We start from the raw sequence: 27,757 nt of genomic DNA on the forward strand, positions 1-27,757 counted from the left end.
GCGCTTCACATTTCCCAATAGCGGCTGTGCAGCCATGTAAGGCTGCTAACCTGCTTATTGGGGGTATTAGGGGTTCAGTGTCTTACCCAAGGACACTTCGACATGAGCCGGGAATCGAACCTGCGATCTCTTGATCACACTCTGAGCCACTGCCGCCCCCAAACCAGACGTTTTAGATTGCTCTTTGCACATTTTATGCACACAGTGTTCAAAGATATGGTCATCCATCCATCCATTATCTGCGCCGCTTATCCTCACCATGGTCGCTCGGGCACTGGAGCCCATCCCAGCTATCTTCGAGCAGTGGGCAGAGGACACCCTGAACTGGTTGTCAGCCAGTCGCAGGGCACACAGAGACAGGCATTTCACCTGCCCAGTCACACCTAGGGACAATTTGAACCGGCCAATTAACCTGACATTCATGTCTATGTGGGAGGAAACTGGAGTGCCCGGAGGAAACCCACACAGGCATAGGCAGAACATTCAAATTCCACACAAGAAGGCTGGAAGCTGGATTTTATCCCATGACCTCAGAACTGTGCCGTAGACGCACTAACCATTTAGTCACTGTGCCGCCCAGGTATGATCATGTAGCTTCCATTTCTGAATGAGAAACACAGAATTCACTTCTTTAATTTATTTTTCCTTAAGCCTATCAAGATTTTAAAGCCTTGCTTGAAATAACTCATTACCGCCTGTTGAATGTTTTCAGTGAAAAAGAATAAAAAGATTTACAACCAAATGTAAGGCGTAACATTGATTGAAGAACGCAGCACATTTGTACACCCAGATAACTTATGACTTAAATTGGGTGCTGAGAAACACATTGGGAAGTTGTAAGTCATTATGTATTAAACGCGGCGGAAGTAATTCTTTCAGTGGGAGAGACGTGATCAGCATGGCGGTGAAGCAAAATGCTTTGGATTACTGGGCTGAGTGGGAGTGTGAGGAGGAGGACGGGTTGCTTATGGAGAACGCCAAATAGGAAAGGTGGGAGTCAAGTCTTTCCAGAGCTGGATTTGTGTCGACAGAGCATGGAAATGTGTTGTTTGGCGCTCCGGGCGGTGGGTTGAAGCAGTGCCAAGGCTTCATTGGTATTTTAAGGTGAAAATGCAAATAGCCACTTGTGATGGTGCTCGATCTCTACAAGCACTTGTAGCAGCAAAGCACGCTAAAGAGGGGTACACTCATTACAATGTTGAACACCTTCACTGTTTTTCGGGTGAGAGAAACTTGCGCACTTGACGAGGGAAAACGTTTTTAAGTGTGCTCCGGATCTGCTTCCTATCGGCGACTTTCTACATTCTGTCCTTAACCCGAACTTGCACCCACAATTATGTATACTTGTTCCATGTCTTTGTTCTGTTGAGAGGCCTTTCTACATTAGAGGTGGGTGATACTGGGGATTTTAGTATTGACCTGATCCAGTGAAATACATAGTATCAATCAATACCGATCAGATACCTTTTAGCCTTGAAATGTTTTGATCATTGAAAAATTGAACCACCATCCCGCTCCCCCATGAGTTAGTTTATATCTACCACAAACACAGAACAAATATTTCAAGTGCTAAAAATGTTCAATTTTTTTAATGAATAACTGCAATTTAAACTTTAACATTTATAAAATAAATATAAATAATTCTATTAGAATTGTTTCAGAACACAATCCAAGAGAGTCAAATATAAAAGCAGCAATTCAATGAAAATATAAATATAAATATGTAAACTATATCTTTCATTACACAATATTTTGAGAATAAAGTCAGAAAGTGCAAATAGTGTAAACAATACAATCTAAAAGATTTAGCAGTATAACAAATAAAATACTGCTACTATAACAACCGTTACAAAGAAAAAAAAAGTTAAGGTAGACAAATGTAACGAGCAAGCCCTTTTGGTTGTAATTGCTATACAGACACTGCCTTACTTACAAACGACTACAGTAATGTCTGGTACTCGGAAAAAGTTGCACACAATACAAAATCTAACTTACAGCAATGTCCAGATATTTTTCGACATCCCGAAAAAAATGTTTGCATTCACTGTTTTACGTAAGTCGAATGGTTGTAAATAGGGGAGCGTCTGTAATGACAACTGATTTAAAGGTTTTGTTCAGGAACAGTAACATGTTTACATTTTTAGTTGAGGCTCAATGCTCTTTTCATATCCGAGAATAACCTTTTTGAATCCATGCAATCAGGATTCAGGGCTAACCACTCTACTGAGACAGCTCTGATCAAGGTAACAAATGATCTCCTACTGGCAATGGATTCTGGCGCTTCATCACTTTTGCTGCTGCTGGATCTTAGTGCTGCTTTTGACACAGTGCACCACAATTTCCTACTAGAACGGTTGGAAAAATGGATTGGTCTCTCAGGAACCGTCCTCTCGTGGTTCAGATCCTACCTCTCAGATAGGGCGCACTGTGTTAAATATGGTGAAATGACATCTGAGCCCTTTAATGTTACTTGCGGTGTTCCGCAGGGTTCAGTGCTTGGCCCCCTTCTTTTCAGCATTTACATGCTTCCATTAGGTGATATTATTCGCAAGTACAATATCAGCTTCCACTGCTACGCAGACGACACTCAACTATATCTTCCGTTGGAGGAATCTCCCACACTAAACTGTGGAAATTTGGAGGCCTGCCTCATTGAGATAAAAGAGTGGATGTCATTTAATTTCTTGCGTCTTAACTCTGAAAAGACCGAAATGTTAGTCATTGGTCCATCTAAATGCCGTGACTTATTCTCAAAAACTGCTGTGAACATTGACAAATGTCACATCACACAGAGTAACTCAGTTAAAAATTTAGGTGTCATATTTGACCCTGATCTATCCTTTGAAATGCATGTAAAGAAAATTACTAGAACCGCTTTCTTCCATCTTCGTAACATTGCTAAAATCCGTTCAATACTGTCTCAGTCTGATGCGGAAATTATAATTCATGCATTTGTTACCTCCCGTCTCGATTACTGTAATGCACTACTCTCTGGTCTCCCGAAGTCTAGAATCAAGTCTCTTCAGCTGGTACAAAATGCCGCAGCGAGGCTTTTAACTAGGACAAAAAAGTACGTTCCCATAACACCGATTTTGGCTAAACTGCATTGGCTCCCAGTTAGCCATAGATGTGACTTCAAGGTTCTCTTAGTATTGTACAAAATCATACATGGACTTGCTCCCTCTTATCTTTCAGATCTGATTTGCCCCTATGTCCCGGTCCGAAGCCTACGATCTGAGAGTGCCGGTCTTCTGGTGATGCCAAGAGCAAAGAAGTGTTCTGCTGGTTCGAGAGCGTTCTCCATCCGGGCACCGGTGCTGTGGAATGCTCTTCCCCCTGAGATCCGATCTGCAACCTCAGTGGAAATGTTTAAATCTAAACTTAAAACTCACTTCTACTCCATAGCATATGAATAACCTACTCTTCTCGTCGGCTGAAAAATAGTCTGTGTAATATAGTGTAATAATCTGTGAAGCCCTTTGAGACTCTTCGTGATTTAGGGCTATACAAATAAAGATGACTTGACTTGACTTGACTTTTTTATTATCTTTATGCGAATCTGCTTCAGACCACTTTATTCCACAAAAGACACCTGGAATGGTCCCTTTCTGCTGTTGGAAAAAAAATGTCCCCATCACGCTGCGCTTCCCGTTTGCCTTTGTCATAGTTAGCTTCTGATACGGGCGCGTAGATTTGGCCCTCCCTTCAGCGTGGCAGGCAAGATGCAGCAGCAGGCCTGGTAGGGAGAAGTGCTAAAAATGTGCCTATCAGTCACACAAACAGGAATTTAAAGAGTGGCCGTGGCATCTAGGTGAGAAAGAGGACTTCGCTATAGAATAAAATATACATTTATTGTCATTGTTACTAAATGGGTTAACATATTGTGACAACGAAATTGGGCATGACACTCCAGTTTCACACATTCACAGTGAGGTAAAAAAGCCAAGAAGATCAAGGAACAGAGAAGATAAGGTTATAAAACAAGGAGGATAAGGTTATAGTTATAATTTACACAAGAAATGTCGGCATGTAGGATGTTACATACAGTTTGGTAGAAATTTGTGCAGGGGTGACGTATCAATCTGATATCGATAATATCAATATTTATAATGCCCTCCCTTGTTCTACATACCAGATTAGTTCATTCCCGGATCTGGCTCATTTCTAGGATTTCTCCTAACTGGAACAAAATTTCACTACAATAAATGACCAAAAACCAATTTATCTGATCCCGTCCTCCCAAAATCATCCATAATAACCCTAAATACCTAAAAAACACATCTTCCCGAGTTTTTTTTTCTAAGGAAAGACATCTCGTATATCGACATTCTCGTCACTAGAGTAATTTGTATGTAGAGGGGCCAGTGTATTTGCAAATGAAGATTCATAATTCATCGGATTCACCCCTTTTTGTGTCCTTAAATCACACAAGTTCCCCAAAAGCTATTGTTAAAATATCATTTGAATTGAAGATAATCTACTGTGGAGGCACAATCATGGTGTTGCATAATCTTGAGAAATGTTCCGCTGCGATCATTTCCGAGATACACTATATTTCCTTCTCGATCAGGAAAGCGCTTTTTAATTGGGAAAATGTCATGTCAAAGAGCGTAGGTGTAAGAAAATTGTCTTCTAATGAAATAGGAATTTGGAGCTTAAGTGTCTGCACTGCTGAAGGTCAGGGATGTGCGTTCATGTATTAGTCTTTGTCCTCGCCGGTATTGTAAAGACACTAGTGCAAATTTTATAAATATATAAATACATATATATTGACGGTTGACGGATCCCTTAACCACCTTGGTCATCGGGGCCTCCACTTCCTGTGGTGTGTCCTGGGCAAGTACAGCCCGGCGGCGCCCATCCATCTCCAGGTCATTTCTTCGGGTAGGGGTTTGTTCCCCAACATGAAACAGATATTACTGGTTTCCATGGTTACCAATAGCAGACAATGTCTCCTGATCCGACTCAGATACAGCATCTTCATCTTCAGGTCATCAGAGATGAGCTGGACATCTCTGACAGCGTTTAAGTAGTAAGGGAGCAATCTGTCAACACGTTTCAGCTGGTGTCCATGGGCGGGGCAAATTGGGCATCGTGGCAACCGTGACAGAACCTGGCGCCACACGCCGAGGACCAATTGGGTGCCATGGCAACCGTGACAGTGAAAGCCTGGTCAAACAAAATGAAAAGAAAAATGTTCTTTCACTTTTGAGTCTCCGTAGTTTGTATTCTTCCTTCGCCTAATGTTTAGCTTTGTTTATCAATACTATTCTTTATCATCCCGACTACATTCGTAGCCTTCTCTACACATTTTAATCACAGATGAAAATCGATATTTCCCAAGCACAATACATTTATTCACAAATAATAGGAACAAAATGATTTTCATGTTTAGCATTGAATGTGTTAAATTATTATTTTAACAGTTGAATAAATGCAGCTTTACATCTGAACCAACAAACCACACTAAATAAATTCAAGCGGGAACTCTGAATACAATCCGCAGGTTCTACAGCGTTCTCCATTCGGGCCCCGGTGCTGTGGAATGCTCTTCCCCCTGAGATTCGATCTGCAACCACAGTGGAAATGTTAAAATCTAAGCTTAAAACACCCTTCTGCTCTATAGCATATGAATAACCTATACTTTATGTTGATAATATGTGTATCATTTGCCCTCATGTAGGTTTTAGGTGAGGTGATGGTGTCATAATAGTCTGTAATAATAGTTTGTAATAGTCTTTTATCGGTGCAGCCCTTTGAGACTCTTTGTGATTAAGGGCTATACAAATAAACATGACTTGACTTGACTTGACTTACCTCAGTTGTCATTTGCTTTGAAATTGATAAAAAGAGAAATAGAAAATAAGAGTTTTTGCGGTGAACAGGCCAAAACATCACATGGCCTACTGAACAGTGGACAGTATCTTCTTTACATGAAACCAGATCAATCTTGATTTTAATTATCTGTGCAAAGCAAATTTCGTGCTATCACACCTTTTTCCTGTCTCTCTCATTGCACTCCTGCAGTCTACCTGCTGCTGCTGGCTCCTGAAACTTGGCATCTTTTTGCTTTTACAAGTGCATTTATATCAAGTGTCAAATCCTGAGTAGCAGCACGATTAACAATGTCATTGAACTGTTTGTTCGTTTGCCTTGATAGCTGCTTTTTTATTATTGTTCACAAGAGAACACCTGTATACAAAGATAGGTAGTCCCCAACATGAATAGAACCTTTCAGTGTTCGTATACCTTTTTTTCGTGGTCAAATTCTAGCAATTTCTAAAGACTTTAAAAGCAAAATTTCTCCAGTACCATTAAGAGAAGAAATCCGGTGTGAATCGGGTATTTTGCAGAGGCGGAAATATATCTGCGATTCACATATGCGATTTTTAATCTAGCGATGCATTTATCAAGACATTTGATCTGTTGATCTTGAGTGAATATATGTTTTTGAGACAGGTCTCTCTCCATATAGGTGTTGGGCAAAAATGACAGAAATATGTAGCTTAAATCCTCAGTTGCAGGAGGTTCTTCACAATGTACATGGCCCATTATAAATATCCACAATTTGATGTATAATCCTTGCACTAATACACAAATTAATGGTGCCCTGTTTCGGTGTTGCTTGCACCTGTCCTCTTAGGCGCGACTCGTGGAGGGCGACGATGCTTCATAAGACAATGCCTTACAAAGTAATGCCAGCTGCAATTAATCACGAGGGAAGAAGAAATTCTGTAGCGAAGCAAAACCACCAGAGAGAATGGTTTGCTTCATTTCTAAGCAGAGTTGTTGAGAAACATGGCAACAATTTAAAGAATTTACAGGCACTCCACCCAAAGTTTAAGTACTTTTCAATCCTTGAAAACACATTTAATTTTAAGCATTTTCAATGCTTTCAAGAACCTGCACAAACCATGACTTTTGCTGGATGTCAGCTCTTTAACACCTTTTCTGCCCTCTAGCGGCAAACAGCCTTCGTTTGTATTTATTTACAAAAATACCATAACTTTTGATAGAAATGAGCAGCGACTTGATTCTTTTTTTCTTGACATGCTTTAGGTATTTCCTAGGTATTCTACTGCGTAGTAGTTCTGAGATTTGGGGCAAAAAATGGACTCAAGTTCAAAGGAGGTAGCATGCATTGCACCACCTCTGCTTCATCTGGCAACATGACATGTTTGCAAGGTGTTTGCAATTGCACTAACTTGGCCGATGTTTCGAGTTTATGTAAGCTCAGGCACAAATCTATTTTTACACGTCGGTACGTCTGCAGTCCGCGCAATGGTGCGCTCCCCCACTCCTCCAGGTACGCGTTGGACACCTCGCCGCTTTCAACCGGTCCGTTATCACAGCATTTAATAAGATTTATATCATCACAAAGAATAATTCTGTGTGGGCTGACTGGGAACGTTGCTATATCGAACGCAACCCCCTCCTGTCTTTTCGCAGCGGCCCACTCGCCCAGTAATTGAGAACACGGCAAAACCGAATATAGACAAGGAAAAAGAAGAGTGGGTGTGAAGATGTCCACAGTTGAGTGGCCAAATTCTACCCACTCTAGCACAATTATGGAAGTCCTTATCGGAAGCTTTCAGCGGACATTTGAGCGTCAGTGTGAATCTAATTAACATATGACGAAAGATTGATGAAAGTTGCTTTGCGTTCCAAATGACTTTCTTACGTGTTTATTTTTATCTTTTTTTTTTCCTCATGTCAAGACAATTAGTTAAAAACTTTTTTAACTTTTGGAGGGGAAGAAAAAAAGGCTGGATTAATGAATTATCAACACTTTCTTCGTCAATTTTTACACCTTAAACTTTTCGGAACAAACTTGTGTGTTATTGTCACTTCTTTTCAGACTGCAAGGTGCTAATTATTTAGTGGCCCAGGTCCCAGATTTGGATAATAAGTCATTGCTGCTGATGAGGAGGAAGTCTCGAGATTATTGTACGGAATTTCAAATTTCACACCTAAGGGTTTGAGTCAGGTGAGGAACCATAATCTGGCCACCACTGCGAACTTCATAGTCACACGTGATTTGGATAACAAGTAGTTATTAATCTTGGCATAAGAAAAAGCTTACCAACAGAAACAAATATGTATTGTTTCAACACTTTTAGTGTTAGAATTGTCTTAAGTGCCATTGATAACAGTCGGTGAAAATAATTTGCAATCGAATAGATACTTTAAAGAGAAGAAAGGATAAACAGAAAGTCAGGATAAATATACAAAAATGTTTACTTGGAGACTGTTCTAATCCTGTACTGGGGATCCCGTTTCTCTGTAGGTTCCCTTTATCACTCTCTCTCTGTCTCTCTCTCTTCACTCTCCTATCTATTGACCCTAATTTATCTAGTCACTTACTTCTGGCTTCAGTTTTCCTCCTTACAACTGGGCTCACTTGTCTTGACTTCCATCCTATCATGATTCTGTCCTTGTCTTTTTTCTCCAGGGATGACGTATTGCAAAAATAATTTTATGAAAATTCAGCACACTTTTAACATAAACTCTGTACTTACAGTTGCCACATTGGTTTATGGTTGGTTTGTTGAAGGTATGTTAATAAAAGTCGTGGTGTGAGCCACGTGCCCTTCCCACGCACTGCCCACGGTTCGCTATTGGTGACACACAAACAAATTTCAGATAGAAAGCAACGTTGTCGGCTTAATTTTTTACTGTAGATAGAACTTAAAATAGCTGGGCGTTGTTGTAATTTGATAGAATTCCCCCCAAAAGTCACACCTGGCAACATGTAACAGACTTTGGTCTCAGTTCGATGATGATGAAAATGATGGAGGCTGGTTCTGGTGTTCAACGCCATAGTCTGCAGTGAGGAAGCCTCAAGACTGGAAACTCAATCGGGACAAAAACCACAGGTTGCAGTTCGTTGCTGTGGTTCTTGGCTGGCCCGTCCTTTATTTTTCTTGAAGATGCTTTAAGATTGCTGGCTGGGTCCTTCAGGCTTAGCCGCTGGCTCGATCAGTGTTTCTTGCTCCATGCGCACAGGACTTGCTCGGAACCTTTTTGGTTGATCGCTGGACAGGACTTGGTCCTTTACTCCCTACTCTTGCCACTTCGGTACTTTATTTCATTGCTTGCGAAGCCAGAACCTCTGGCACCTTCGCTGGCCTCAACAGAACTGAATTGCAGGGTGTTGGGCCTCCTGGGGGTGAGGAGGGGGGTTTATGGCCAAGTGGGATCCCATTGCTCTTGCTGACCTCCTGGGAGGAGTTTAAGATAATTTGCGAGATAACACCAAACCTCATGTCCCCGTTGAATGTCCAACACCAATTATTTTCTCAGATTTTGAAGACAGCCTATCACGTCTTTGACTTCCTGAACTGTGACGTCATCTGAGAAACACTGGCACGCAGGCATGTCAGTCACCATATGGGTCCAGTTTCAAGCAAAGTTTTGGTATTTTTTGTGGCGAATGCCTAGCCATCGTATTGCAGGTGGATGCAGTAATATTACAACAAAGGGCAAGCAGCTAAAAAGGGTCTAACAGGCAAAAATAATACATGGAGCGCTGACGGGGGTCGATTAACAAAAGGTAGCCACAGCCCTGGCGCAGAATTTAAGACTGGCCAACCTAAAAACATGCAGTGAGCAGCTAGGCAAACCGGGTGCTAACAATGAAAAATGGCTACGGCAACAAATGCGAAACTGGCCAGGAATAAACGAAGGGACACGGAATAACTGCCGTTAAAGGCAGGCTAGCTGACCAAATAACTCACAGTGGGCAGCCAACGAGCGCCCACCGAGGGCAAACAAAACAGTAAATCCCTTGGCAGCTCAGACGATAACAGTGAGCTGGATTGACAAAATCATACCAACCGCGACACACACGGTGCAAAACATAAAGGAAAAGCTTTTGTCGCCTATCTAAAAAGAGGCAAAATCATGTTGTAACGTCAGTAGAGTTACAAGATTGTATCTATGGTACTTGTTACAGAGAAAAGTAATTGGGTTCCAGGAACACGTTCCTTTGTAATGCGTTAGTCCCAACACTGGTTCTGGCTGTTGTGAGATGCTTGAAAACGGCCCTCTCGCGTTAGATTAAAGGCGAGCGATCCTCATTAGTGCCAGAGGCATCGTAACGGGATCTGCTTCTCCTGAGGTGACCAAAAGTGAATAGGCAGAGCACCACCTTAATGATGGCGGGTAGTCGCCGCTCGCACACAACGCTGACGTGACCTTTTCACCGGCTCCGACAAACACGATAATATCGCAGAAAATTTTTGCAGCGACGGCAAATTGGGACGCAAATAGGAGTTCCTGGAAACAAGGCGCAAGTATTAAAGTGAGAAAAGTCGACCTTGCAAATGAGGCCAGTGAAAGCAAGATGTGCGGTAGGATTCCTGTCTGAAAGGCGCCCGTGAGAGACGTCTGATCAATTGCCTTAGTACAGAGAGGAGAGATGAAAAGATGTCTTGTGAAAAGGAGCATGCGGGGCGTTTTGTTCAGCTTCTCATTTTTAACCTCAATCATTGGACTGCAGACTACATGAAAGGGCAAAACGATAAAGCTGCAGCTCAATGTGGATTTCCTGTTGTGATGACTGACATCAAGGTTTTATGTAGACTTTTTATATTATTCTTGTTGGCTCAACTTATTCATTATGGTGGTCAAAGGAGCTTCAGGCAAATCATCATGTCACTCAATTTTTCTAACATGAGGGCAGAGGAGATGACTCTGTAAATTTAGCCATCCATTTTCCATACCTGTCAATCTGTACGTTTTTGCCTTACAAAGTACGTTTATTATGCATTTTAAGACGTGTACGACGTACAAGAAAATCTGTTCGGAAAAACGCAAATTTGTCAATTATGGGTACCATCCGGTATACACCGACTATCACGAAACGGCAAATCAATCAAGTCAAACGAGTTCGCCGCGGAAGCCTCTATCTCGGTATCGTTTTTTTCGTTGCAAACGAAGCGAGCAGTTTGATGCTACTGTGCGCATGCGTCTGCCGCCTGGGGATTTCCCATCACGCATCATTCAGAAAAAAAAAAAATATATATGGTGTAAGATTATTTTGTATTTTGTACGGGAAAATACGACAGTTTGTACGGGAATGAAGCCGTGGAGGTTGACAGGTATGCATTTACTAATGTATATCATTTATCGCAGGGGTCTCCTACATGGTGCACCAGGGTGCCCCCTGTGGACAGCTAAGGTGCCCGCGGACCTGAGCTGAAAATACCTCACCAGTGCTGGTTCACTGTGTTTTTCAATCAAAATATATATATTTTTGGTGATTGACTGAGTCTATTTAATCCTACTTCCAATTTATAATCTGGTAATAACACAGTAACAACCTAGGCAAGGCAAGGCAAGTTTATTTGTATAGCACAATTCATACACAAGGCAATTCGAAGTGCTTTACAGAAATGGCAGAGACAGGTTAAAAACACACAATTACAGTTAAAACATAGAAGAAAAGACATTGAAAATTTAAAATGTGGTTTTTAAAATGCATTAAAACCACAGATAAAACATAATTAAATCAATGAATTGAAATAAAGTAAAAGTGAAGAGTGCAGATAGAACCCTTTCAGTTGTATGCAGGTTGAACAGAGCTGTTTTCAGCCTGGACTTAAACACTGTCAGAGTGGACGCCTGTCTGACGTCATCAGGAAGACTATTCCAGAGTTTAGCTGCATGGAACTGAAACGCAGCTTCACCCTGTTTAGTCCTGGCTCTGGGCACCAACAGAAGGCCTTTCCCGAGGTTCTCAGGGTCCGAGATGGTTCATATGGGACCAACATGTCACAAATGTACTTTTGTGCTAGACCATGAAGAGACTTATACACCAGCAGAGCTGTTTTAAATTCTATTCTCTGAGCGACAGGAAGCCAGTGCAGAGACCTCAGCACAGGACTAATATGGTCGTACTTCCTGGTTCTAGTCAGGACCCGAGCAGCAGCGTTCTGGATGTTCTGCAGTTGTCTTACAGCTCGTTTAGAAAGTCCAGTCGGAAGGCCGTTACAGTAGTCTAACCTGCTAGAGATAAATGCATGAATAAGTTTCTCTAAGTCTGGTTAAACCTTTGATTCTGGCAATGTTTTTGAGATGGTAAAAGGCTGATGATGTTATGGATTTAATGCGGCTGTTAAACTTTAGGTCTGAGTCCATTATTACCCCGAGATTTCTAACCTGATTTTTTAGCTTTTAAATTAAGTGATTCCAGATGACTGATGACACTATCTCTGGGTTTTTGTGGGCCAAAGACAATGACTTCAGTCTTGTCTGAGTTTAGTTGGAGAGAGTTGTTTTGCATCCACACAGTGATCTGTGGGAGGCAGTGACAGAGTGAGTTCACGGGCCCATGTTCATCTGCTGTCAGCGAGATGTAAATGTGAGTGTCATCTGCATAGTTATGGTAGGACACATTATTACTGCGTATTAACTGGCCCAGGGGCAGCATGTAAAGATTGAACAAGAGGTGTCCCAGGATGGACCCCTGGGGGACCCCACAGGTCACTGCCAATTGGTCTGACACATAGTCTTCGATCTGAACAAAATACTTCCTGTCCTCGAGGTAGGACCGTAACCATTTCAGGGCAGGACCAGAGATGCCTACCAAGTCCTCTAACCTCTGCAACAAGATCACACGATCGACTGTGGCAAATGCAGCACTTAGCCTTTTGGTTGAGAGTAAGTGTCCCGGCTCCTAGGCTTTGTAGCGTATAATGAACTGACCGATAACGGATAATGGATAATGAATAACGAAGATAGAACAATAACCCTTAAAAACCCCAAACCCCCAGCAGGACTAAGACTGAGACTTTACCTGCATCAGTGTTCAGACGGATGTCGTTTGTCACCTTGTTTAGAGCGGTCTCAGTGCTGTGATGGGGCCTGAACCCAGACTGAAAATCATCAAAGCAGTTGCTTATTAGAAGAAAATCACTGAGCTGTTGGTAGACAACTCTCTCAAGGACTTTCCCTAAAAACGGCAGGTTTGATATGGGCCGATAGTTATTCAGTACTGTGGCATCCAGACTACTCTTTTTTAGGAGAGGCCTAATGACAGCATTTTTCAAGGCCCTTGGAAATGTTCCAGACCGGAGTGAAATGTTCACTAAATGAGTGAGTTGTGGTAACAAAAACCTAGTACTAACATGAGTTATAATAAGGTGTTATTTTAGAAATACCAAATTGGGTGCAGTTTATGCTAATTAGAAAAAAAAAATGCTCTCAGCTTGAAAAAGGTTGGAGACCCCTAATTTATCGTAAATTACAGACTACAGAGCAAATAACAAATAATTGTTCTAATTATGTAAGATACGACCATTTGTTTGTATGATTGATACAAGAAGCATCCAAATTTATTTTGGGGCCGGGTCTCTCATGAGCCTTTAGCTTTGAACCGCTTCCTTTTTTTCTTTTCAGGTGACTTGTTTATTCTGTGATGAGATGTTTGTTGCAACTGGATTTAAAAAAAAAAAACAACAGAAAATACAAAATCCTTTATCGCATATATAGTTATAATAAAGAGAGCAGAAACACATGAAGGACGCTGGGGAGTGGCACTAAAACGATAGCACATTTTTCTTAGCGATACTTTTTACCACTGATAATTAAAATGATCATCCATCCATCCAATATCTGCACCCCATATCCTCAGTAGGGTCTCGGGGGTGCTGGAGCCCAGCCCAGCTGTCTTCGGGCAGTGGACAGGGGACACCCTGAACTGGTTGCCAGCCAGTCGCAGGGCATACAGAGACAGATAATTTATTCGCCTATTCATACCTAGGGAGAATTTGGACTGGACAATTAACCGGAGTGCGCAGAGGAAACCCACGCAAGCACGGGCAGAACATGCAAACTCCACACAGAAAGGTTCGATGTATTGACCTCAGAACTGTGCCGCACACACACTAACCACTGCGCCGCCGTGCTGCCAAGATGATCATATTTTTATGAAATATTTACAATACAGTGGGAATGATTCAAAAGCATGGCTTAGTTTGCTCAACCCAGCTTTAATGTCAGGTGAATAAAACCCCAAACTTGTCAAAATGAACAATGCGAATCCCTGACAAATATTCAATTGTTTTCCCTTGATCAGCTCAGAATGTTCCCACTTCTAATTAGCGCCTTCCTAAAATGCCAAAACCACACTCTAAAACAGTTGCTAGGAGTGTGTGGACTGCCCAGTCGAGCGTTTTACAGAATAAGCGGCATCCAGAGATAATTGAGGCAGCTCCTGCTTAACCCTGGGATGAATAAAGAGAGAAAAAGTGTCTGACACTAAACAACAGTCAAGTCCCAATTGAGGCGGACCCCACCAAGCCGCAAACCCCACATGGCTAGCAAGCAACAGCACAGTACATCAACGCCAGATTGCAGCTCATGTGTGAATTATGCTAAGAACCTTATCTGTTATTTGGCCTCGTCTCTTGCTGGGCGAATTGATTGCGATTTTGCTGTTAATCCATGTGGCACCGTGCATCTTGGGAGACAAGCGGGGAGCCATCTTGAACAAATAGAATTTAGACTTGACAAAAGCCACCTCCAGCTGAGCAATGAAAAGCATTTTTCCTGTATTGCTCGATCTTCAGCCACAACCCGTGAAGAATAGCTAACTGCGCTTCATATTAAACTCGATCGATCAACACTTTTGCGAACAGTGTTGGGACTAACCTATTCTAAAGGACGCAATTACTTTTCTCAGTAACAAGAACTGTAACTTTAAACTTTGTAACTTTACTGTTGTTTCCACATGGTGCATTACTTGTATATTCCGTTACTTACCAAAAGCCTATCATGAACTGCAGTGTCCTCTGACCGCCAAATAGTCTTGCATCCCTACGTTGATGCAATCATCCCGCGATCCATCATCCACATACCCTGAAATGTGGCCATGTTTATATTTACAGCAGCGCCGGTGAATCTCTCCTCATAGAGATATTCTCCCTACAGTATATACACATATTCAAACCTGATTTACAATTTTGATTAGAAAAACCAAAATGGAGGGATTAAATTATATGCCATAAAGTTTGTTGATTGTCACCAGTAGCGAAAGATAGGCAGCGAGTGGGGAGGGGAGAACAAAACACCAACAGGAAATCAATGGGCGCAAATTTGAGAACAATTTATGGTAAACGTTTTTTTTTTTTTTTTGTAATACACCATAGCTGGAGAAAAATAAGAAAATGTCTTAAACAAGACCCAGAAATGGAGTAACTATTCAAGTAGATTGTAGCCAGGAGCAAAAAAATCTATATGGAGTATTTCGGCAGAATGTTTGCAACCTCTAAAGATTGCAAACGGCAAGAAATATGGAGGATTCACTGCTTTAACAGGTTGGTTTACAATTCTTCATCATTGTTTATTTTTTATTTTTTATTAAGAATCCTCAAGCAAAAGGAGGAGCGGCACAAGATCTTGAATAACCCCCAGCTCAGTCATATTGTCATGAAGGAGTGGAAGAGCATTTTAGAGCAATTTTTGAGGCTCTGATGAAATCCATGGGCAGGAGGTTTAAAGTGGTTCTGCTAAATCATGGTGGCCACACAGAATATTGAACTTCAAGAGTTTTCACTTAAGGGTATACTCACTTTTGTTACTTGGGGTTTGGCTGTATTTTTTAAGGGGGAAAATACATTTAAACTACTATATATGCTTTTCAGTGAGTCAAAGCGATGTTTCTTCAGTGTTGTTCAAATAAATATTAAAATGAAATCTCTGAAGAAATGTGAGGGGTGTGTTCACTTTTGTGGCATACAGACGCTCCCCTACTTACGACCATTCGACTTACGTAAAACGGTAGATACGACCATTTTTTTCGGGATGTCGAAAAATATGCGGACATTGCTGTAAGTTAGATTTTTTATTGTGCGCACCTTTTTCTGAGCACAGGACATTACTGTAGTGCTTCTTTCCGTCGCTGCCGGCGTGTGAGAGGTCACCCAGCATCCACCCAGAAGTAAAAAAAAAAATCCGCTTCCTCTTCCTACTTGGTGTGTAAACATCCCTCCTTCACCGACTCGTAATCCCACCACTGCCACCAATGTTGCGTGTCGTTTTGTGTGGGTAATATATTGCACCTTATTCATGAAAAAAATACTCAGAAACACTTACAGTCTCTTTGGAGAGCGACAACTGTCAGCACCCATCTATTGTAAACACACAGAACTCTCTCCAAAATTAAACTCTCGTGCTCTCTTACATTCTCGCACCAACTCTCGCAACATCCGTCGCCCTACTGACATCTTTCATGCGCACATCAAATTCTACGCCTACACTATATTCAGCGCGCTAAGAACTTTGAAATTTTTATTGTTTAATATCTTGTGCATTCAATATGGTTGGTGTAAAAATGTAAAGAGACGAGCCGTTTCTTTTGAAATGAAAGTGGAATAAAAAAGCTTGATGCGGTTGAGAAAATGGTCGGAACACTTTTTTTTCGGCCACTTTTGACCACGGAGGACCTCATGAAGCTTATCTTAACTCAACTTTATTTATCTTATAGCATATTATTTTATGAAATGTTTATTCTTTAGTACAAAACAATACATGTTACTTATACAAGCCTTAAACATATGCAAACCTTAAACATACAAAATATAGCACTGAAGCAACTTCAACAAACAAATTCAACTTACGAACAATTGTCCGGAACCTAACTCGTTGGTAAGTCGATATCACATATATAGTTTTAATAAAGAGAGCAGAAACACATGAACGACGCTGGGGAGTGGCTCTTGTCCAAAAACAGAGATTGAGAGGCCTATGTTAACCCACAAATCCCTTCTGCATTAGACAGGAGAACTCTACTTCTGAGAGGGAGGTCTCGCAAGTGAATACATGAGTAGATACAGTAATACATAATTAGATAATTTCGGAGCAAAGTGCTACTTTTGGGATAACTAAATTATAATAGAATCGTATTAAATGTCATTATAACGTGTGAAATGCACCCCAAAAAACTTAAATTGCCATACTGATGGTGCAGGAACATTTACAAGATAAAGTACCACAGTTTAATATAATATGTTAAGGGTTGAGCTACTATTAACTTTTTAAATGACATAACTAGTAACTGTAACCAATTCCTTTTTTTTTCTATAACGCACCCAACAAATGTCACCAGCAACCGTTATCATGACCGACAAGCCCCTATTACAGGCAATTTCCTCCATCAGAGCGCCGGCAAAGCAGAGAGTGTATTTTAATGAGATAAATTAGAGCGCTTATGAGCAATGGTCTGCCACCAATGACTTAGACGGTAAAAGCATTTTGCTGCCCCCCCGCAGAGCCGTGCCAGCATCCTGCGAGCGCCAGGCAGCACGAGGCAACCATCCATCATCCCCTCAGCGTCCCACCGCATCATGTGACATTAAAGACAAAGCCCGTCATCAGCACCGTCGCTCTCCGAGCCAAACAACACAACAACGCCAAATGAAGCGCCTCCGCTCTTTTACCGTAATGACATTCTCCAGATGGAGAGCCTCTCAAAACTCCACCGCCTGCCTCAAAACCCTCACGTCATTTTCCTCGACTGGGCCGCTGCCGTCGACCTCCCGGGACGGAATGGTGGGCATGTCAGTCCATTTTAACTACAACTCTTATAATGTTGTTTTGCATTATAAGATAGACGTTTAAATATTCAATCCAATTGTGTTTTTACCTTATTTGCACTGCTGACTATTTTCCAAATATTGTGCAAAAACTTTTCGAGTCCTGGTTTTCGTCCTTCGCGGATCACATCGACACAGGGTGAAGTCAAAAGCAATGATTTGATTCTTGTTATGAACTTGTTATGGGGTGTCTGCAGGTTTCTGGTTTGTCGTTCTGCTTATGGTGGGCGGACAGATGCAAATATCGATACATATTTTTGATACTGAGCTATTATTTTTTATACTTGGATCAATACTATTATCTTAGGATAGATACATTTTAACTAGCACAATATTAATGTTGTTAGGGATCATAAGACTATACATATATTATAACTTATAAACTTATTCCAATTGTGTTTATATGTTTTTTGCACTGCTGACTTTTATTTTAAAAATATTGTGAAATGGAAGATATTGTAGTTTTTTTGTTGACATTGATATATAGTATTTGTGTTTTTGTTACAATACTGTTTTGTATTGTTTGACTCTCGACTTCTTCTGGATCAGTTTGTTTCGCAAATGAGATTTCATAGGATGCCAGTTTGTTATTTTGACTATAAAATCAATGTCCCTTTTGGCCAATCATGTTGCTGTTCTTTGATGGCCACACCATTTAGGGTGGATCTCTTTTTGCAATCTAGGAGATGTAATAAAAATAAAGGGCTCAATTAAGGTCCTTTAGAACAGGTTGAACTCTTATCTGGAGGTCACTTTCACTGTCCTCCTTGCAAGTTCAAAATCCATTGATGTCTTCTCTCCTTATTTCAAGTGTCTTTTAAACTTTGCTCGCAGCACAGGGATGTCCCCCCCCCCAAAAACTTTATTCAACCAAGATGTTATACATTTCTTTTCGCTAATCAAAATAATTTCGCTGGGTAATTTAGTTACAATATTTATTTGATTAAAAAAATGTTGTTACACTTTTTCATTGATTAGACTATTAAATTATTGTTGCTATGGACCAATCATGTTGCTGTTCTTTGACTTTCACACTATTGAGGGCGGACCCGCTTTTGTAACCTAGGAGATTGTAACAATAAGAAAGGGCTCAGGGAAGGGCCTGGAGAACAGGACGGACTTTCTTATCTGAAGGTTTCTCTCGGTGTTCTCCTTGCAAGTTCAAAATCCATTGACACCTGCGATGACAGCGTCCCACAAAATCATGTGACAATAAAGACAAAGCCTGTCATCAACACCGCCGCTCTCTAAGTCAAACAACACAGCAACAGCGCCTCCGCTCTTTTACCGTAATGACATTCTCCAGATGGAGAGCCTCTCGAAACTCCACCGCCTGCCACCAACCCTCACGTCACTTTACTCGACTGGGCCACCGCCGTGGACCCGCCGGGATAAAAACGGCACGCACGGCGATCCAGGAATCAAACCACGCTAGGTTGAGGCGCCAGCCAACGCTTTTATTGGCCGCTTTCCATCACACCTGTCACATAAGATTGGGTTAGCGCGGATGCTTTTCTTTGCTGAGGAGACCAAAGTGGATTACGGGCAGGCAGGGTCACGGTGGAAAAACCGAAAGGCCGCTGGAGTGTGGATGCAAATTATAATGGAATTATGAATTATTTGTATAGTTTATGCTTTCCTGCTTGGGAGGAGCTCAAAGAAAAATACAAGCAAATTCCATGTTTTGCCAATAAATCTTTTACATAAGTTCACTTTAGACAATATGGAGCCATCTCGTGGTCTAATTTTACCGACTGGGGCTTCAAAAATATAAAGAGCCAAGTGTGGCTTATTTTAACTATCACCTGTACAGTTAGAGCACATAGCTATGTGACCTTACTAACAGGTCAATGTTGCCACGCTTGTTACGGCACATTTTGGAATACTGTAATATAAGTCAACTTGTGAGAGCGAAATTTTTCCCTAGTGACCTTCTCCAGTAAATTAACATTTCTTCTGTCTATTGTTTGGAAAAAAAGAAGTCTGATGTAAGCTCTTGTTAAATGTGCTGTTGGTTTAGTGCTGTGCAAGTTAATACATCTTCTTTATTTGTCATTCTTGTACCCGTGCATACAGAACGAAATGTCGATACATCTGACCTGCGGTTTTCGTAAATACATGAAATAATACATATGAAGTATAAACAAGTATCTAGTAAAGGTTTGAGTCTCTGAAAAGGGACACTGTACAGTAGTGTAAAAGAATTGTGAGGATCATATAATGTACAAATATATGTATGTGCAGTAGTAGCTAAATAATCATAGTTATGAGTACCGTATTTTCCGCACTATAAGGCGCACCTAAAAGCCTTTATTTTTTTCAAAAGCTGACCATGCGCCTTATAATACAGTGCGCCTTATTTATGGATCAATATTAAATCGCAAAGTTTTCCAACTAACTTGCACCCGCCGACTAGATTTTCCCCCGAACGCCAAGTAGTACGCGGTGTATGCTGGGATTTATTTACCGGCGTTTCATTGGCTAACCAATGTGTCAATCATCATTTGAATCGATCACTATTGGCTTAAGTTATTCGGAGGTCAAGGGGCGGATCCTTTTTATCATTTACAGGCTGGCATTGGCTTAAACGGCAAAACAAAGCCTGCAATTGGACGAAAAAGATGTGTCAATCATCAGTTGAATCGATCACTATTGGCTAAAGTTATTCGGAGGTCAAGGGGCGGATGCTTTTTATCATTTACAGCCTGGCATTGGCTTAAACGGCAAAACAAAGCCTGCAATTGGCCGAAAAAGATGAATGTGTATAGCACGTGGCTGACGGCATAGAGAAAGCATTTTTTTCTATTCTGTATTTGTGAATATTTTATTCTCATGGATTTACTACCCTCACGGATATAAGAGGACATTGGCTGCACATTATTATGAACACAACGACTTCGGTGAGCTACTCCGGGTTTTATATTGTCCCTGTATCTTGTTTCAGACTGAACTCGATGTTTCTGTGATAAGCGGTGCAGATAATGGATGGAATGGAGTGTCTATTTTTAAATTAAACTCAATTCCAAGTGTTTATTGTCATGTGCACAGTAAAGTTGCGAGCGAAAAAGAAAATAGAAACTAAGGAATGGTTGGAATTTCTTGAATCCCAAGACTTTAACCTTCCGAATGATGGAACGATGCATTTGAGTGACATCGTACGGACACCGCATCCGCACGTGTTCTCGACACGTATCTGCGTCTTTGCAAGCTTTGGGAATGTTAAGGGGGTAATAAGTTTGACTGAACTATCTGACTGTTTTGTCGACGTTCCCATTGTAGCGCCTTATAATCCGGTGCGTCTTATGTATGTCAAAAATAGGACCAAAAACTATTTTTTCGGGGTGCGCCCTATAACCCGGTGCGCCTTATAGTGCGGAAAATACGGTACTGTACAGTGGTGCAAGAGTCCAAGAGGGGCAGATGAACAGATGTGCAAAATGGGCAGTAAGGTAAACATTATGTGGGTAATAATTATTGTGCTCCCCATGCATTTGATATAAGACTGTATAAGATACGTAAACTTGGTTTAACGGCGGCAGGATACACCGACTTTTAAAAAGGCAATAAGCATCCCTGTGGTTGCTATGGAGACACCAGCACCGACATTTTATGAGTGTGAACGCTGTTCATAAAAGTGTAGTGCCTAAAAAAGGTTGCACACACCAAAGCATGCTCAAGGACGTCATAAAAGCAGGATGATCGATAAATATTTGTACACACATCGATTTCATATATCTGATTTCCCTTGGACAACACATAAAGCAGCCTGGTTATTCTGACTTGCTTGCAGCCATTCTAAAAATGATGCAAACAGATAGCTTTCTACCACCCACAGAGTATTTCTATTTCATATTCTCCTCAGCAGGGGGCATTACTCCTACCGAGGTAGGGCAATCACTTGAAAAACGAGTGTGGTAACTTACTGTCAAATAATGTGTGGCAATCTAAGTAGACGTACAAAATATTTCATTATATTACAAAAAAGCTGTGTGAATTATCAATTGGTCACATTATTTAGAATCAACAAACTTATTACTCGTTTAATTAAAAGACTATTAAATTCAACTACTTAACAGTAGTTAAATTAAAAGTGGTTCATATGATGTACACACTATACTGTTATAAGCTTTGCGATGGCATTAAATAGCACCTAAATCAAAGAGGGCGGTTGTTGAAAATGGTTGAGAATGTGTGATTTCAAAAACAGTGATTAGGACAACCATAAAGCAATGTGGAATAATTAAGATATAGGACTCAAACTGAAGGAAGCACTTGCTAATTTTTAAATTGTTTTAAAAAGAATGTCTTATAAAATATAACAAGTAGGTTTAAATAGGAAAATTTATGTCTGTCAGTGTTAAAAGGTAGATGTACAGCAGTGGTCTCCATCTCGCCCAATTGTAGCCCATGGGACAATAGTTTGAAGCCCCGCCATGATATAAAAGTTTAATGTTAATGCGGCGCGCACAAGTTTGATATCAACGTAAATTCCGGACTATAAGCCGCTACTTTTTTCCCAAACGTTCAACCCTGCGGCTTATTCAGTGATGCAGCCAATTTATGTAATTTTTCTAACAGCCGCCAGAGGCGCTCGAGTACAAAAGGTAAGATTTAGACCGGTGGAATATATGCGCCGAGGAAGACTGCAACTTGTTGGCTTGTGCATAAATTAAATTAGCGTAAACATACCCTCATCATGCAAAATGCAAAAAGAAAGGCACATGACGCAGCTTTCAAGCTAAAAGCAATCGAGCAGTCCGATAAAGAAGGAGCGAGCGTGTTGCTAGCGTATTTTGGAATAAGGGAGCGTGGGACGATGTCTATATGACAAAGTTTCTTTCCGACACTGAGGAAGACGACTTTGATGGCTTCAGTTCTAAGGAGGAAGATGAGGACGGTTTACCGTGATTTTTACAAGTATGGTATGTTTTTTTAACAGACCCGTTTACTGTGTTGCGAGCGTGTTGCTACCTGTCACAGGCACCGTTTGGGATGAAAGTTATATTATTATTATTAAAGCTTTGAAAACTCTCTCGGTGTACCGTATTTCTTTGTAAATATGTGTAACCATGTATAATATGTATTTGCAACTTTATATTTTTGTAATGTATTTATTTCAGACACTTATTCTGATATGTTTTGCACGGGCGAATAAAAAAGAAGGGGCGAAACAAACGCGGGGTGACGGGAAGTGGGGACTGGTAAAGGTGAGTGTTTGTGGACGCGGCGGACAATAGTGGATATATATTTTTCCCACCCTTACATTTGGAAATATACACTTTTTTCCTTGGATTACTTTCAACGGGACCCGGCTCTGCAGGTCTGCATCAAACCTTAAGTACCGGTATCATTTTCCGTTCATTTTGCCGGCTGTGATTTTTGGACCGTGTACTTTTATGAAGGACATCCAGTTTCAATCGCGGGACTTAAAGTCGGGTTTGGGTTAATTTTGTGTTTGTGTTACATTTTTTTAATGTGGGCGCATGCGGCTTATATACAGGTGCGGCTTGTGTAAGTCGTTTTTTCTCTTAAAATGTGGTGGGTGCGGCTTATAATCAGGTGCGCTCTATAGTCCGGAATTTACAGTAATTTCCTAGGCCCGAAAAAGATGCAGCCACAAAAAGAAGAAAATACCGTATTTTTTGCACTATAAGGCGCCCCAGATTATAAGGCACACCCCCAAAACGTATTCTTTTGCAATAATTCTTTTTCAAAATTCAAGGTGCAATCTATTGAAACGACAGTACAGGTTTGGGTTGCACTAAGAGTAAATAGGTTCCATATTTGTGCATTGATTGGTCAGTCAGAATATATTCCTGACCACAATTGTAAACATTTGTTTTAAACGGAATCAATCCCGGATCACAGCTGTGAGGGTGTATTCAGGGTGTATTCACTAGACTACTAGGAATATGGACGAAACACAAAAAGCCATCAGGTTTTATGTCATCATCACACTATTTTGAAACTTGGTGCCGCATTGTTGATGTTATTATTGGGCCAGGCTGCGAGAATATTGTGAGACATTAAACCTGTCCGTGGTACAGAAAATAGTAGTAGGGACCACTGAAATACAGTATTGTATTGTAATTCAGTCAGCCTGAAATATTAAAACACATGGTCGCACATGTCCAACATTTGTCAATTAAAATGCATAATTTGAGCTAGGTAAAAAAAGAAATTATACCAATTTTTAACAACTTTCTCTTACATGTGTATTTCGTACAATGACTAACAATATTGTGATATTGAAATAAGAGCCATTGCCCTTTCTCATGTGATCTATGATGCAAGTAGCCTAGTGGTTAAGATTCGGTACTCTTTCCGCCACGATTCAGAATTGATTCCTGTAGTCACCATTGTTATGCAACTGTGGTCGGCAAAAAATATAGACTTATCAATAATAGCACAAATATGATACACCGGTATGCATTTGCATTTTTTTGTAACATAAGGCGCACCAGATGATAAGGCACTTGTTTGAATTTCTGTCCAGTTTGGAGTTTTTGGGTGTGATTTAAAATCTAGTACAGTGGAACCTTGGTTCTCGACCATAATGCGTTCCAGAACCCTGTTCGAAAACTGATTTGGTTGATCACCGAAAATCGTTTTTCAAATTAAAAGTAATGTAAAATCGTTTTAATCCGTTCCAACCACCTGAATGTTTACCACGAACGTAAACATGAAGTTAACCCAGGCTAATCGTACGTTCGCGTTAGCGTAATCTTCCGTACGAAAGATTACGCTAACATGAACGTGTAAAAATTAAAAAATCAGGTCGTTTACACGTCATTTAGCACCCGGGTCTCCACAACAAGTGGTGAGCGGTTAAAGGATAAAGAAAAGATTTATGAATAGGATTTCTTACCTTTGTGGTGGTCTGCAGAAGCCATGCTCTATTCCCTCGAAAGAAGGGAAACTCGCACATTTTGCTATTATTTCTTTCTTAAATGCAATAGTTGTACGCACTACTCTTCTTTTGTCACCTGTAGCAACTTTGCTGCTTGCACCGACCTTCTTCCGAGGCATAATTAGGGGTTAAAACACATATTGGAATCAGGTCAAATGTTTGTTTACTTCAAAACACATATTAAAAACGAAAGCAAAAAGAAGTGCACGCTCACGTGACAACAGTTCTTCACGAGGGGTGGGGGCAATCTACACCCGTACGCCGCTCAGCATCGCCCCTAGCGTACCGGCGTTCGAACTCCGATTTTTTGAACGAAAAGCGAAGCAAGAATTTCTCGAAATTTTTGGTCGAGAATCGATTTGTTCGAACTGAGAGGCGTTCAAAAACAGAGGTTCCACTGTATATTGCCAATATTTCTTGACTTGGTCACTCACACAAACACCGCTTGTGTTTTCCCATTATTTCTTGCATTGTTTCAATTGTCATATTCTCCTTTTTTGCTCAGAAACCTTACTGTTTCCCTTTCCCGAACTCATGGCTAACGTTACAAAAATCGAGAAAAGGAGATGTGATTAAAGAGATCAAAACAAACTTGTTGTAAAATACAGGCACTCTACAGGTATAAAACCAGGGGTGCGGAATAAGGATCCTGATGGCGGGAAGCGCATGCCCAAACTGGATGGAGCTAATGATGGTGAGCAGTCTCTAATGGCAGCCTCTGGGACTGCTTGCGAACTGGGTTTGGATTCGTAAAGTGAGCACGATTTTTCTTAAAAAGAAGGACGCATGGAAACTCTCGCATGTAGAGGTGCTCGTACAAAGAAGTACTACTGTGTATATACAGTCATTCCAAAGTTATCACGGTTATTGGGGACCACAATCCCATGCAAAAAGTGAAAATTCGTTAAGTAGCGTCATAACTTCATAAATCCCTTAGGTGAAACTTACATCCAGGTGATGTCCTTACGACTGATAGTGTATACAACTGTAGCAACCAGCACACATAACCCTCCATAACCTGCTCCGTGATAGCATTTGCTGTCTTCGCAGAACACAATATATGATACGTTGATATCGATGACAATAAAGACAATTCAAAACGTTTTTCCTTCATGTGACGTTGTTTCTTGAAATTTGTTTGCTTCATTCTGAAACTCCTTTTTAAACAGACTCGTGAAGTTATTCCCAATATGGTATTTAGACCCCACCCCCTTTTGATTGACACCTTTTTTGGCCAATAGTAGGGTTTTTTCACCTTCCACAGCCCACATTAACCTATACGTGCCAGTTTTCTAAAATGGATATCTGCTCTAATTTGTCCAAATATCATCAGCCAGTAGTGACCAAATCAAATGATGATGGACATATTGGTTAGCCAATGAAATTTCCAACATAATTTTATGCCTTCTATTTCTGCGTGTTCCAACTCAGATTACGCAATGTTATTAGCGCTTGCAGTGATTATTCTAGTTTGGGACAAAACCTCAGAGTCTTACCTTTCAAAAGAGACCAAAACCATCTATATTCTCCAAACGGTTCAAGAGCAGCATTCAATTTACTTTGTGTAGCCTACGTCTTGGATTGGGATTTTAGGCAAATTGTACAGGAACATTACAGGGTTAAAGGGATAACAAAATACCCCATTTTTCCAATTTGGCACAGAACGTGTAGTGTTCCTCCCCACAATCATGCAGATATGTTCCATTATATTCCAAACACCATGGACCTCAAAAAATGAAAGTAGATAGTTTGACCTCATATCCCCTAGAGCTGTGACGTCACCGGATAACTATGGGTAGAAAACAAACTCCGTGTCCCGTTGAAAAACAGACAGCGATTGTAGTGATCAGTGAAAGCATAGCGCTCATTTCAGCTTGGAGCAATTGGAACTTTGCTTAATGTGGTTCTCGGGTCTTCTGACTGTTTCGTCTGAGTTGCAAACTTTGCTCATCAAAAGCTATGTACGGCAAGTTTACCTACAATCATGTACGGCATTCGTTCCTTTTTTGCCTTCGCCTCCTTTTAGGTATGTGATTGTGACTTTTACACTCGTGTTTTTTTGCAGCTTGTCTTGCAATCAATGTAATTGTCCAGATAGTTGCCCGTTAGTGTGCAGGCTCACACAGGCTTCCAGTTTTGTTTGTCTAGGTTAGCCCTTTAGCAGTCGGCTAGCTGGCCAGCCTGCCGTGCTTATTGTTTTATTTCTCCCGGCTGGGCTCGTGTTTGTTGCCGCCGTGCCTCATGGTTATCCTGGCTGCTTACTGCATGGCTTCGGTCAGTCTGCCTCCCCCTTTTTTTTTCCGCCGATCAGACCCGGCTCATCCTCTATGGCAGCTAGCCTGCTGGTTCAGTACCTTTTAGCTCTGTGTGAGTTATTTTTGTCAGTTGTCATTTGTTGTACCACTGCTGCACTCATCTTTGACACAACGCCTAGCCGTTCTCCACAGAAACCACCAAAACTTGGCTTAAAACACTCGAAACCTTTTCGACTAATTGACATATATACAAAGATAGTGACTGGCTTGTTAAGGTGCTGGTGTGCTTTACATGACGCCAGAACTCAGGAAGTCCAAGACGAGACAGACTTTCTTTGAAATGCATTACATCTTGGGATATACCAAATAAACATATATAGATTTTATGCAAAAACACATCTATTTTCTCACATTTTGCATGTTTTAGAATCTGTGAATCCTTATAAGAGCGTAAAAATTGTAGTTAACTTACTTAAAGGAAGCAGGTTCAGTAGGAGACTCATTAATTAGCTCCTATGACATTAGTTCGTCAATGCGGTTCTAAACAGGAGTGCCCACACATTTCAATTCGCGGGATCAGTCTAATTTTCCATAGATTTTTGGCCCTTTTTGTTTTGAGTTAATTTAAGTCATCTAGGTTGTATTGACATTTTTATTCATTTAATTATTGTAAAAAAAATCAGGGAGCTATTTATGTACCCTAAACATGTTGCTGCTAAGCCTTATCTTATTTCCTGCACTGTTAGCTTTTGGTTTAACTGAAAGATCAGTCATGTTACTTGTGTTGTAATTCTAATTTGTTTAATGTAAAAGGTTTCAGAAAGCTATAAGGTTTTCTTTAAATTTTGAATTTTTAAGCTTTTACAACAAATGAATATCGGCTCCGAATATCGGGTTATCTTCCTCATCTCAATACTAATAATCTGTATCGGCTCTGAAAAACACATATTGGTTGATCCCTAATATAAATGGTGTTTTGGTGTAATGCCTTAACC

At 40.8% G+C, this 27,757-nt stretch overlaps 1 protein-coding gene and 1 long non-coding RNA gene across 3 annotated transcripts in view; one reads left to right on the forward strand and one right to left on the reverse strand.

The window, feature by feature from the left end:
• Positions 1–3,832: 3,832 nt before the first annotated feature.
• zranb3 (zinc finger, RAN-binding domain containing 3) overlaps positions 3,833–27,757 on the reverse strand; it is a 152,869-nt gene continuing 128,944 nt past the window's right edge. The window contains exon 23 of one of the 2 annotated variants that reach the window (XM_088331362.1): positions 3,833–5,169. The gene's annotated coding sequence lies outside the window, so the exon portion shown is untranslated. Of the gene's footprint in view, positions 5,570–27,757 lie in introns of both variants that reach the window. The other variant, XM_088331360.1, reaches the window with a different exon arrangement.
• LOC148369381 (uncharacterized) lies at positions 7,266–11,264 on the forward strand. Its single transcript, XR_015850006.1, has 3 exons — positions 7,266–7,306; positions 9,304–9,374; positions 11,137–11,264. It is a non-coding gene; the product is annotated as an uncharacterized LOC148369381 (long non-coding RNA).

The sequence above is a fragment of the Urocampus carinirostris genome, chromosome 3 (assembly GCF_059441175.1).
Source record: "Urocampus carinirostris isolate Australia breed hairy pipefish chromosome 3, RoL_Ucar_1.0, whole genome shotgun sequence".
Lineage (NCBI taxonomy): Eukaryota > Metazoa > Chordata > Actinopteri > Syngnathiformes > Syngnathidae > Urocampus > Urocampus carinirostris.